The following is an 11,783-nucleotide window of genomic DNA, read 5'->3' on the forward strand; positions in this document are numbered from 1 at the left end:
ACGTCAGATGAGAGAGTTAACCCTGTAATGCCTGATATATTAAAGTAACTATTATTCATCAATTTAAGGTGTTTATTATATATTTAAATTAAAATTACCCCCAATTTTGTCTTTAACAGTTTTCTAATTAATATTTTTTGTATCTCTGTCAATACATAAGGTTTTCTTTTTAAATGTCTTAGTTTTATTTTTTAAGAATTTTTCTTTGTTTTTCATGGGTGTAGCAGAAATGTCTATGTAATGTGTGTATCAAATATGATGCATCAGGCATTGATCTATATTCTCCAATTTCACTAAAATGCATGAAGTTACACATGTGTACGTGAATCCTGGTCGATCATCACAGCATTTGTTGTGAAATCTCTACCCCAGAAAAAGCATTTCATAACAACCCTGTTATCCACAAAGTTAACAGCCGCAGCTTCGCACGGCCTCCCTGTCAGCTGGTAATTGAGTTGGATCATTAAATTAGGTGGTACATTTTTCCAGGGAATTTGAGTTTTCCCTGCGCTAATGATGAGCATCTGTTCACCGTTCAAACCCAAATGAAAGGACAGAAATCCAAAAATCAAAAGGCAGAAAGCTCTGGAAAATGTCAGTTTTGTTTTTCAGTTTAGCAGCCTGTGCTATATTTCACACTTGAGCCATTGATTACATCATTTAAAGGAGACCTATTATGGCATTTAATGTATATTTTAAACAGGCCTTGAATGTCTTAAAAACAATCTAAAACTTGTTTTTTCTACATAAATCATAAATCCAGCCTGTGGGCCCTGTCACTAGTTTTACCGCTTCTAACCTCTTTTTCTGCGCCTCATTTTTAGGGAAGGGGGGGGTATGATAATGAGGCTCTGTGCTGATTGGCTCCCTGAATGACGTGTAGCAGGGGAGGAGAATAAACCTGCTCCGCCAGAGCAGCCCGAGCCTGTAAATAAATACAACACTGAATTTTCACAAATGGCAACTTTATTGTTAAAAAAATAAAATATGAGTTGTATATAAATAACATTTATGCACTATTTAAGCCGGATCTGCCCGGCGGAGTCTGAACGCTGGCCGCGGAGCCAAGCCAGGTGCCCGGGAGCAGCGCTGCTGGATCAGCGCGCATCACCGCGGCTTTAACCGGGAAATATGACCGGTTCCCACCGGCCGGGACCGCAGGAACCCGCCTGGACTGGTAGCAGGGACTCCCGGGGACCGACCAGCGGAATTTCAGCCGGATCTGCCCGGCGGATGCTGCGCGACGGGCGCCGCAACCCCACGGCGGGCGCACAGATCCGCTCCGGAGCGCATCCGCGGCGCATCGCCCGTTATCGGGGATCAAACCGACAGATTTCGCTGAAAATCTCGAAGGGTGAAGCTGGTCCAGCCTGGGACAGACCCCCGAGGACCCAGCTCCCAAATCACCCGGGAACCTGCATGATTTAACCTGGATCCAGCGCCGCGTCCGACTGGCTGAAGGATGTACCGCTCCAGCCAGAGCCAGAGAGCTGGTTGTGGGCGTGGTTTCAGCAGCGGAGGCTGAACCTATGGAAATGAGCGCCTATGGTGACGTCACCCTAGGCGCAGATTCAGAATGGCTCAAAAAAAGGCCACGTGACACTGGGGACTCAGTCCGGCGGGGGTCAGAGAGCTTGCAGAAATTCATGGTATTTTGTCTCCCCTGTGCTGGCAGGGTGAGGGGAGACCACTTTATATATGTTAAAACAAGAAAAAACGTGTTTTTCATAATAGGTCACCTTTAAAACTAGTGTTAGTCTTTACTGTGTTTTGCTTTAACCCTGCTGGTGTAACACTTAGAGTTCCCTGTTTAAGGAAACTATTGATGAGAAAGAAGCTGAAATTATTTTTAAATAATAAAGGTCAAACTTTTAAGCCCCCTTTACAAAATCATGAACATTTCCATGGCAACGACCTTCACCAAGAGGTTTTTGTACACTTGGATCCCAAAGAACAGTCACAAATCTCCATGAAACCAAATTAAGATTTCTAACTGATATGTTCAGTTGAAACGAGGGATAAAAGACCCAATAAGCCACGGTCAAAGTTAATAACTCTGATAATCAATAATTAATAACCTTTAGATCAGATTAGATAGTCCTTTATTCATCCCTCAGTGGGAAAATTCACATTGAGCAGCAGCAGTACACACAACACACACATGCATACACATAGCGAGAAAAAGGATTTTAAAAAAGTACAAAATATATCATTAAAAAATATAAACAGTATATGCAGAAGAAGAAAATAGTGCAGTATGAGATAAAATACAATGCAAAAACAGGTAGGATATGTATGGAAAAAAAAGTAACTTACTCACTTACAACTGTGGATAATCTGTCATGGTTGTTCCAAAACATGCACGTGTCTCCAACATTCGTTTGCCAGTCTTCCATTGCAAAACTGTTTCAGCTCGGTCAGATTGTGTGGTTTTCAAACCTGGACTTTAACCTTGAACATCCTCCAAAGATTCCTCATCCGACTGGTGTGGGTTTCTGAGTAGGCCACTGAGACTGGACTTTCACTTGTCTTGTCCTTGGACAGGTTTTCATTAAAAAAAACGGACAAATACAGGAAATCTTTCCTACTTCATGCTGTAACCTTGTACAATAATTCACTTTAATTTATTAATCTTTGCACATAGCCACAATTGCTCTTAATCTCTCCTACACTCTCTCACAATTTTCACCTTTAAAGGTTTGGAAATATTTCACTTTTGTCCACATCCATGATTGTATTTAACAGAATTTGTTTAACAGTACATTACAATGTGCATGTGCTGTAGCCTTCCTGCTCAGACGAGCATCCACTATCTCCTGTCTGAATTACAGGCTGGTTTCTTTATTTCTATTCTTTATTTTTGGCTTCTCATCAAAAACTTCAAAAGATTCTCTATATCTCAATAAAGTGCTGAGTAATACCAGCCCTGCTCGTGTCGCTTTAAGCCATGCTGATTCATTGTTTGGGTTTGATGGAAAGGCCAAAATCTCTTGAGAGGGGCTAATAATACTTTTTTTTTTTTTTACTACATGACAGTGCAGATTTCTGACAGCCCCCACCAGGATTTTTGACATTCATTACCTTTCACACAAGCCCTCAGTAACCAGAAGAACAGCGGCGCCCAGCCTTCGTTAGACATGAGCGTCTGCCGCCGGCTGGCGTGCAGCAGAGTTCAGCATGTGAGAGCAGCACATCTCCCCCTCTGACAACATAAGCTCCCTCGCTCACTGTACACGTGAGGCTCGACGCTGCTGCGTTCATCTGATGTCAGACAGAGCTCAGCCGCCAGCAGCCGGTCAGTGCACAGCCAGCTGATAACTGCCATCAGCACCATCGTGTCACGTTATGCAACAGTGTGTGTGTGTGTGTGTGTGTGTGTGTGTGTGTGTGTGTGTGTGTGTGTGTGTGTGTGTGTGTGTGTGTGTGTGTGTGTGTGTGTGTGTGTGTGTGTGTGTGTGTCCTGGTAGCTGATTGTAGCAGCTCCGTTCCTAGAAATAGAAGGGGACCTGCATCATCATGCATGATGTAGTTACCACCTATTTCACTTGGAAAATCTGTGATGGAGAAAACTAAAGCATTTGTCACTTCAAAATTGATGTACTTCATTTCCTTATTATTAGACTGCTAGGGAAGAGTATTAGGGCCAGGCAGGAGAAAAATAAAAATTATATCTTAGAGGAGGAAGATTTTTTTTCATTATGCAGAGAATAAAGTGGAAATTTCGTGAATAAAGTAGAAATTTCGAGATTAATGTTGAAGTACAATTTCGAGAAAAAAAGTCAAAATTTTGAGAATAAAGTGGAAATTTCGTGAATAAAGTCGAAATTTCGAGATTAATGTTGAAATACAATTTTAAGAATAAAGTCGAAATTTCGAGAATAAAGTCGAAATTTCGTGAATAATGTCGAAATTTCGAGATTAATATTGAAATACAATTTCAAGAATAAAGTCGAAATTTCGTGAATAAAGTCAAAATTTCGAGAATAAAGTCGAAATTTTGGTGAATAAAGTCGAAATAGTACTTCACCATTATTCTTGACATTTCAACTTTTTTCTCGAAATTGTACTTCAACATTATTCTCGACATATTGACTTTTTTCTCAACATTTCGACTTTTTTACGAAATTGTACTTCAACATTAATCTCGACATTTCAACTTTTTTCTCGACATTTCGACTTTTCTCTCGAAGTGCATAATGAAAAGAAAAATCTTCCTCCTCTAAAATATCATTTTTATTTTTCTCCTGTCTGGCCCTAATACTCTTCCGTAGACTGCTCCAAAGTAACAAAGATAAAGGAAACGAATTGACCCGTTCTTTGCTGATAATTTTGTTGGAGTGTAAACATTTGGACTCCTGACTGCTTCTTTTTCTAATGTCCTCACAGAAACTGAAGTCGGTATAATTGCAGAGGATCCCAAATGTCATGTTAGAGCGAAAGAACTGAGGCCACCTGACTCTCCTGACTAAAACATGTCCGCCCCCCAACACGAGCGGAGGGATGAAATGAATGTGATCAGCTCCACCTTTCATCTTCAAAGTAATGGAGCAGGCAGCTCCGCAGTGAGGGAGGTGTCTCTACTTCCCACCTTCTGACTCAACATATTCAACCAAAGCCAGGATGAATCTGGGGAAGAGGAGGGAGACGCATCCAGGCCAAAGAGTGAATGTGCAATAATGCAGCACTGCACAATCACTCAGAACCCCACACAGAGCTGTGCACGCACACACAAACACACACACTGCTACACTCCACGCCTCATGACTAATATATGAGATTTTCTCTCAGTTACTTCAGCTTGCAGCATCTGAAGCCTTCTTCACAGAGGAAATGCAACCTCTTTTGTACAATAGATGCTCTAAACAGTCTAGATCAGTCTTTTGCCCGTGCAGAAAAAAAACAGGACTTCAAACCAGACGTATGTTTTAAAGATTACAGCTCAGATTGGTAAAATACTACGGTGGAATTGGGCAGATTTATAAATAAATTACACGCACAAAAAAGCTGGATTTTGCTTACATTTTTCTGGGACTGGTGCTGCATACCAACTGAAAGCTGCGTTGTTTTGTCTCTGGGGACACTGCGAAGATGTGTCCCACATTTCTAAACCATGCTGAACTTATCTGATGGTTGATGTTCTCTTCAGGGGAGAAAAACGGTGGAAAAACTCTTTAGATCTTTAACTTAAAGTAAAAATAGCAATCTGAATATGCTTGGTCACAAAATATGTCCTGGATTCCAAACTTTAGTTGCATTTGTATTTTCAATATAATGAGATAAAACAAAACATAGAACGTATTAAAGCAAAAGAGTTTGATGAACATTAAAACAGTCTTTGTCATTTAAAACTATTATTGCTGATATATCAATCTGTACAGAGAAGTCAGTTGTGGCTGATTTAACTCATTCAGACATACGACATAACTATTATTTGTCCTTGTCATTGACTATATCGTTATATAAGACCTGCGGTGACTGAATGAAGATCTGGGGTTTAAAAAACCCTCCCTGCTCCAGAGTTTTCTTACCACAGATATTTTTTTTTCAGGTCAAAAAAGAAAGAGAAAAACGGTCCTTATCATCCATCAAGTAACTACGGTATGAAAAAAACAACCCTATTTGTTAAAAAAGGATTATGTGTAAAAACAAAGCTATCATCAGCTATATTGTAAAGGCCCTACATTTTATACACTATTTCAAATAGTATAAAGACAGCATATCAATGTAAAAAACTGAGAAATTGTGTTGTTGCTTGAAAGATCATGTTTATTTTAAGACCAACACTGGCTACGTGATCCATAAAGCTGATGATGATCAATCAATTTGAATCAGATGAGTTGCGGCAAGGACACGTCTAAAACATGCAGGGCAGTGGCCCCTGAGGGCCGGACTTGAAGAGCCCCATTATAGATCAATGGAAAGGTTGAAATTCTGTGATGTGTGTAATTTGAGTTTGCTTTCTTGTCTTTCTCTTAGTTTAAACGGTGCAGATGCGCGCTCGTCGCTACAACATCAGTAGTTCGCTTTAAAGTCCCTTCTTAGTAAATAATAACAGCTGAAAAGCACATCTAGGTCGGAGGTCAAATACATTTATATAGCACAATTAAAAAGAACAAAGTTGACCAATGTGTTTTATAATCAAACAAAAAGCATAATATTTAACTCCTCTTCCCTTACCAGGTGGGAAAAAAGCTTTTGTCCTAAATATTATGTATCAACTTGTCCCAGCGGTTTCACTTTTTATGTATGAGGTGTTGCAAAATTACTCCACCAGTGTGAACGTCTAGACTCCATCAGTGGGATATTCCTGTGCAGTTAATGTCATCATTTAGCTTTTCACTTGATGACGCCACATGGACTCATGAATCATCCCAGCAATATTTGTCTGACCAGCATGAATTTCCAGCCTGACAACTCAGAGGGCTTTAAAAGGTCAAGAAACACAGGAAGCATCTGCTGTATTTTTAGATGATTTGGCTGCACGAACTGCGACAGAGGAACTTATTATCACCACTACTTTTTACAATTCATATATATTCTTCACACATATATTTTCACTTTAATGCCAGATTTGATTCTTTGTCTTTCTGATTTAGATGTAACTTTTTTATCCCTAAAAAAGATGTGTTGCCGCCGCACGGTTTTCCACCTATAAGTGCGTGATGCGTTGCTGCCCTTGGAAGCGCACCAGCTTCTGCCATCTGCTCAAGCTTTTTCTAGCTGTGATATTGTTTTGACAGAAGCTTATTTCCACAATCTACATCCAGGATTAACTTACCTGTCCACCTCCAGGATTCCCACTCCAACACTTCCTCTGAGTGAGATATATTTCATGTAAATGTAACCCTGCGTAGGCAAGATATATGGAGATGTCATCTCTGGCCTTTGCATGTGAAACGTGAAGAGTTGTGGGAGGAATTCACAAGTGCCTCTTGTTGGGGAAAATGTCATAGCATATGTTACATTTTTGACCCTTTTAACCTTCACGATTGATAACTTATGTGATTTACCTGCATGTCCGATGCCGAATGGATATGCGCGTATTTAAAATCAATATCATTGTTGTGGGCAAATGCAAATATATACAGATCGAATGTTCTAAATGTAATTACACAAACGTACTCTCGAGCCTTTAAATATCAACTCACGCCTCTAATTCAGACTGCGGGAGTGCCAGCGAGCCAGCAGTATGCATCGTGTTGACAGAAATAAACATGAGTGAATACTGTTGCTGCAGGACCGGCATAAATTTAGATGGTGTTTGGAAAAAGATCCAACTTCAACAATAACACACTTCCTGCAGTCAGCTGCGGCAGAAGAGACCTTAAACGAATTCACAGTGGTTGTCTTAAGACGGCTTTATATATTCAGTTTTGTTTCCTTTTTGAGCAATTTAAGATTAAACTTTAAAAGATAGGCACTGGATGAGATTCTCCAAACTTCCTTTCTCATTTTAATTCCCTCAGTGTGGGAGGAATCTCAAAAACCTGGACCTTAAAGTAATAAAATTCCCTCCTGATGAGGGTGGGGAGGAGAAAGAGGGATGCACAGCCAGCAGCGTCTCCGGCATTGATTGATGAAACAGACTCTGAGCTCTCAAGTTCAAAGCTGTATTTATTACTCTGCCATCCTCTCAGTGGATGATAGACTCTGCAAAACATGAACTCCTTAATAGAAATGAACCTCAGTGAGTTTGTATGATTCATTTTCACTACTTAAAGATATAAAACACATTAACTGTTGACTGAAATCCTACATCTGACAAAACCCAGAAGCAGCATCATCCAGAAGCAGGAGGAAGCACGACACACCGGGCGGGGGCTGACCTGTTCGTGGACTCCGACACCAGTTAAATAATTAGAGCGGTGAAGCATCCTGCTGAATATTGGGGAATGGCTGAATGACTTAGCATTCTCAGCAAGATCTGGCGACGCAGACATCCATCACTACCACTACGACAGTCTGCTGGCAGCCTGTGGGTACTGACGCCTGCTCTGACATTGCTCTTGTGCAGACTGACCAGACACCACTGCAGGCTGAGGAAATGTTTCTGACCTTGCTCAGGCGTCAAATCCCCCTGGGAGGAATTTAAGTAGTAATGCTATCCATGATTATCTCTGAAATCACATGGTGTTGAGCTTCCTTCTTAAACAGACTAATAAGACAAGCAAGACACCTGGTTGATTATATTTTCCTTTGTACCGCTGTAACTCTCAGAAACTTGCAGTGACTGTGAGGGAAATACACTGGCAAAGAGAAACCAATCTTTCCGCAGATAGCAGCATCTGCAGAGAAGAATTATCATAAAAAACATCAGTACCTTTCTCTGTAATGGTGGCTACTTCTTTTACGCCAGCAAAACAGTCATGTCTATGGATAAGATACAGGTAAAAGCAGTTTTTTGCCTCTTGTGTTTTCCTCTCCAATTTCTTTAACAGCATCTCGACCCTCCGGCTGAAGGACGGTCACTGCAGCTGCTCCACATGATGCCCTGTGTGACCTCCACGTTGGTATTTTGCAAATGCATGTGTCAATACTAATTCCCAAAAGCTTTACTTGCATGAGGGGAAGAGAAGCATTTCAGATCATCAATAGCCAGATGCTGATGCACTATAATGAACCAACTGGGGCTTATGCAACACTGTAATTGACAACTGGGATAGAGGCAGCTCTAATAGACCATGCCAGCACTGCATAATGACGATGCTGACATCAGTAACTGGTTTCTATTTTACCCACTGATTGATTACAGGACTTATAAATGCATACAAAACGGTGCTAGTGTGTGTTTTTATGGTCTCATCTCTGAGTGATGGTGTCATTTTGTGCACTTTCATCTGAATGCAGGTGCTGTTGCCAGGGCAACGGTGGATAAAAATGTTGGAGTGAATCATGAGTTGAATGCCCATTCTCCCTCTGCCTTAAGATCAGGTCCTGACCTTCTCGTAGGCCCTTGAGAATACTACAAAAGAGGTTGCATCCTGCCCTGCGACAGCAGCCCAGTGCTTTTTCATCGGATTTAATGTCCGCTGGCTCTCAGCTTTCTCTCTGACACCCGAATCCCAGAGCCCTCCACTTAAAATAAGTGTACAGCTGTCTCTGGATTGTCTTATCCTGTGACACATTCTCAGAAGACACGGGACAGAATTATCCAGTGGGATGAAGTTTGGGCTGAAGAGCCCCTTTCGGAGGGGGGGTGGTTTACATAAAAGCCTATTTTGAGCAATATCTGTAGTTCGGCTGTGGCCTGACAGACACAAGGACTTGTTTGTTTGCATTACAACACACATCTGTCAAAAAGGGGGCATCATACCCCACCTCCTGTCATGAAGCAGCTTTTTTTAGGGTTAAGGTTAGCATTGGGGTTATGCACAGGACGGAGGTTAGAGGTTAGGCTGTGGGTGTTATAAATAAAAATGTGCCTACTAATGTGTTTCCTTCTGTGTGCCAGCATATATGCAAATTATCGATACGTGCTGAGTCGTTTAAATCCAATTTAGGTGTTTTGAACTGCAGTTCTAGCGTGAGTAGTTTTTCCGATGGTGGAAAATCAGCGCAGGTACATGCCAAAATGTTTCACAGAGGCTTTTCATCCGCCTGAGAAATGACTGCATGCCTGTGGCTCTGTATGCACACATATTATTTTTGTCGGTGTGTTTGTGCACTTGTCACTGGGAATGTTGCTGTGGGTTTATTTGTGTATGCGTTCTTGTATGTTTAGTAAAAGATCTGGATCGAGAGCTGTGACAGCCTACAGTATGTACAGAACTGTCTGAGGGAGCTGGGGTGGGCCGCTACAGAAAATACAGCCAATCCTCCCCGGGGGTGGAAGCATGTCGAGGGCTTTCCATCAAGTGCCCTAAACAGAGCCTTCTTCATCTCACCAAGAGGGCTGCGCCCCCACCTCCGCAGAGCAACGTGTGATTTGGAATAAATAATATAATTCATTCACACCTTTAACTGAGGGTGGTGATGCAGATAGAGATTTTCAATTGATGTTATTATGAGCTCCAGTTATACAGTCACAGCAACACAATGTGCTTGGAGTGTGTAATGAGATTGTCTGATCCTGTTGTTATTGCCAGATGATGGAGCCGAGTTTTTCCATTGGGCTCATTTCTGGTTGTCTCATAAGGGAAGAAGTGTACGCGCTCACCTCCAACCCGGGCAACAGTCAAGTATGAATTACCTTCCTCATTCCCCCCCTGCTGACACTGCAGCGATCGGCCTGCAGCTACACATTTTAATATGGAGACGTCGGGCGGAGGGGGGGAGAGGAAAGTTGAGAAAAAGTACATGCCTGCATAGATTTGTTTGCACGCTAAGGCTGCTCTGAGAGATTTTGAGTTAGAGGAAGATGAGCAATAAAGATAAAAAGATAATGAGACATGGAGTGATGATAGCACGAAGAGGAATCGGGGGTTGAGATGAGAGGACAGATGATATCAAGTGGTTTGAGAATCAATAATTAAAAGGTCATGCAGAAAAAGAGGAATTGTGCCTTTTAACCGTATATATAACCTTCAGCCAACAGGAAGCCTCAACCCGGCTCCTCCTCATCACAGGAAGTGACAGAGTGCTGAGACGAATGCATCATGGGATTTATTTTCACAGAACCTTTATCCTGCTCAGTGGACTCACACGTGTATGCACAACAGGCGAATCCTGAACTGACTTGCACCAGTGATGTGCTGAATTATACATGCTGCCAGGAGCTTTTTGGCTCACGCATGGTTTTAAAAATGCACTCATACCCAAAGAGACTTAAAGAGAGACAATCGTATCATTGTTAGCACGCTCAGTTTCATTGCTGGTTTTGATCCTGGCAGAGGATTTCTTAACGAGAAAGAATAAAACAATACTAGATTTATTCACTCATTGCAGTTCCACGTGCGTATTCAAATGTACTCGACTTACCTGCCTGAGTATAAAAATAGTCTCCTTAGAACGGTACTCATCAATGCATTTCGGAACACACTCAAGGACAGACATGATTCAAACTGTAATCAGTACAAATTACAATCCTTGGTATACAGTATCTAAAATTAGCTCATGTATAATATAATTGTGGTTTCATTGATATGAGTTCCTTATAGGTTTGTTCATTGCTTCAAAAAGTATACCATGTTGCCTTCACATGAATTACAAAAATGTACCCAGGTAGAGGATTTTATGTATCCTGTCCATTTGTTTATAAGTGGTGGGAAAAGAGGGAGTAAGATCTTCTGTCCAGCTTCCACAGTAATGTAGTCAATGTATCTGCAGCATCCCCTATACTGGAAAAGAGGGAGTTCATCCACAGGCACTCGCCATCACCTATGGTCATACACTTTGGGAAATGACTATACTATATAAGCTCATATGGGAAGTTCAGAAATTGTGAGGTGATATTGATATTTCTGATATTTCTCATGTCTTCTATATCTATCCTTCAAGAAGTTTTCCAGGTATGTTGGACCCATGTCTTAATTATATCTCCCATGGGCCCTGGAAGTGTGGTGATTCCCAGTTGTTATTTTTGGAGGGGGGGGGTAGTAGATATGAACTGTCACAGGTTAGGAAATGCAGGACCCAAGTCCAGGACATTTGAGCAGGGCCGCCGCAAGGGGTGTGCGAACCGTGCGACCGCACGGGGCCTTGCGCCCCAAGGGGCCTCGCGCCCCAAGGGGCCTCGCGCTATGGGCGTTTTTTGTTTTTTTTTCAAAAAAAATATTTTTTTTTTCAAATTATTTATTTTTTTTCGTTTTTTTTTTTTTCCGTTTTTTCCCTTATAAATATCAACA

This window comes from Cololabis saira, chromosome 12 (assembly GCF_033807715.1).
Source record: "Cololabis saira isolate AMF1-May2022 chromosome 12, fColSai1.1, whole genome shotgun sequence".
NCBI lineage: Eukaryota > Metazoa > Chordata > Actinopteri > Beloniformes > Belonidae > Cololabis > Cololabis saira.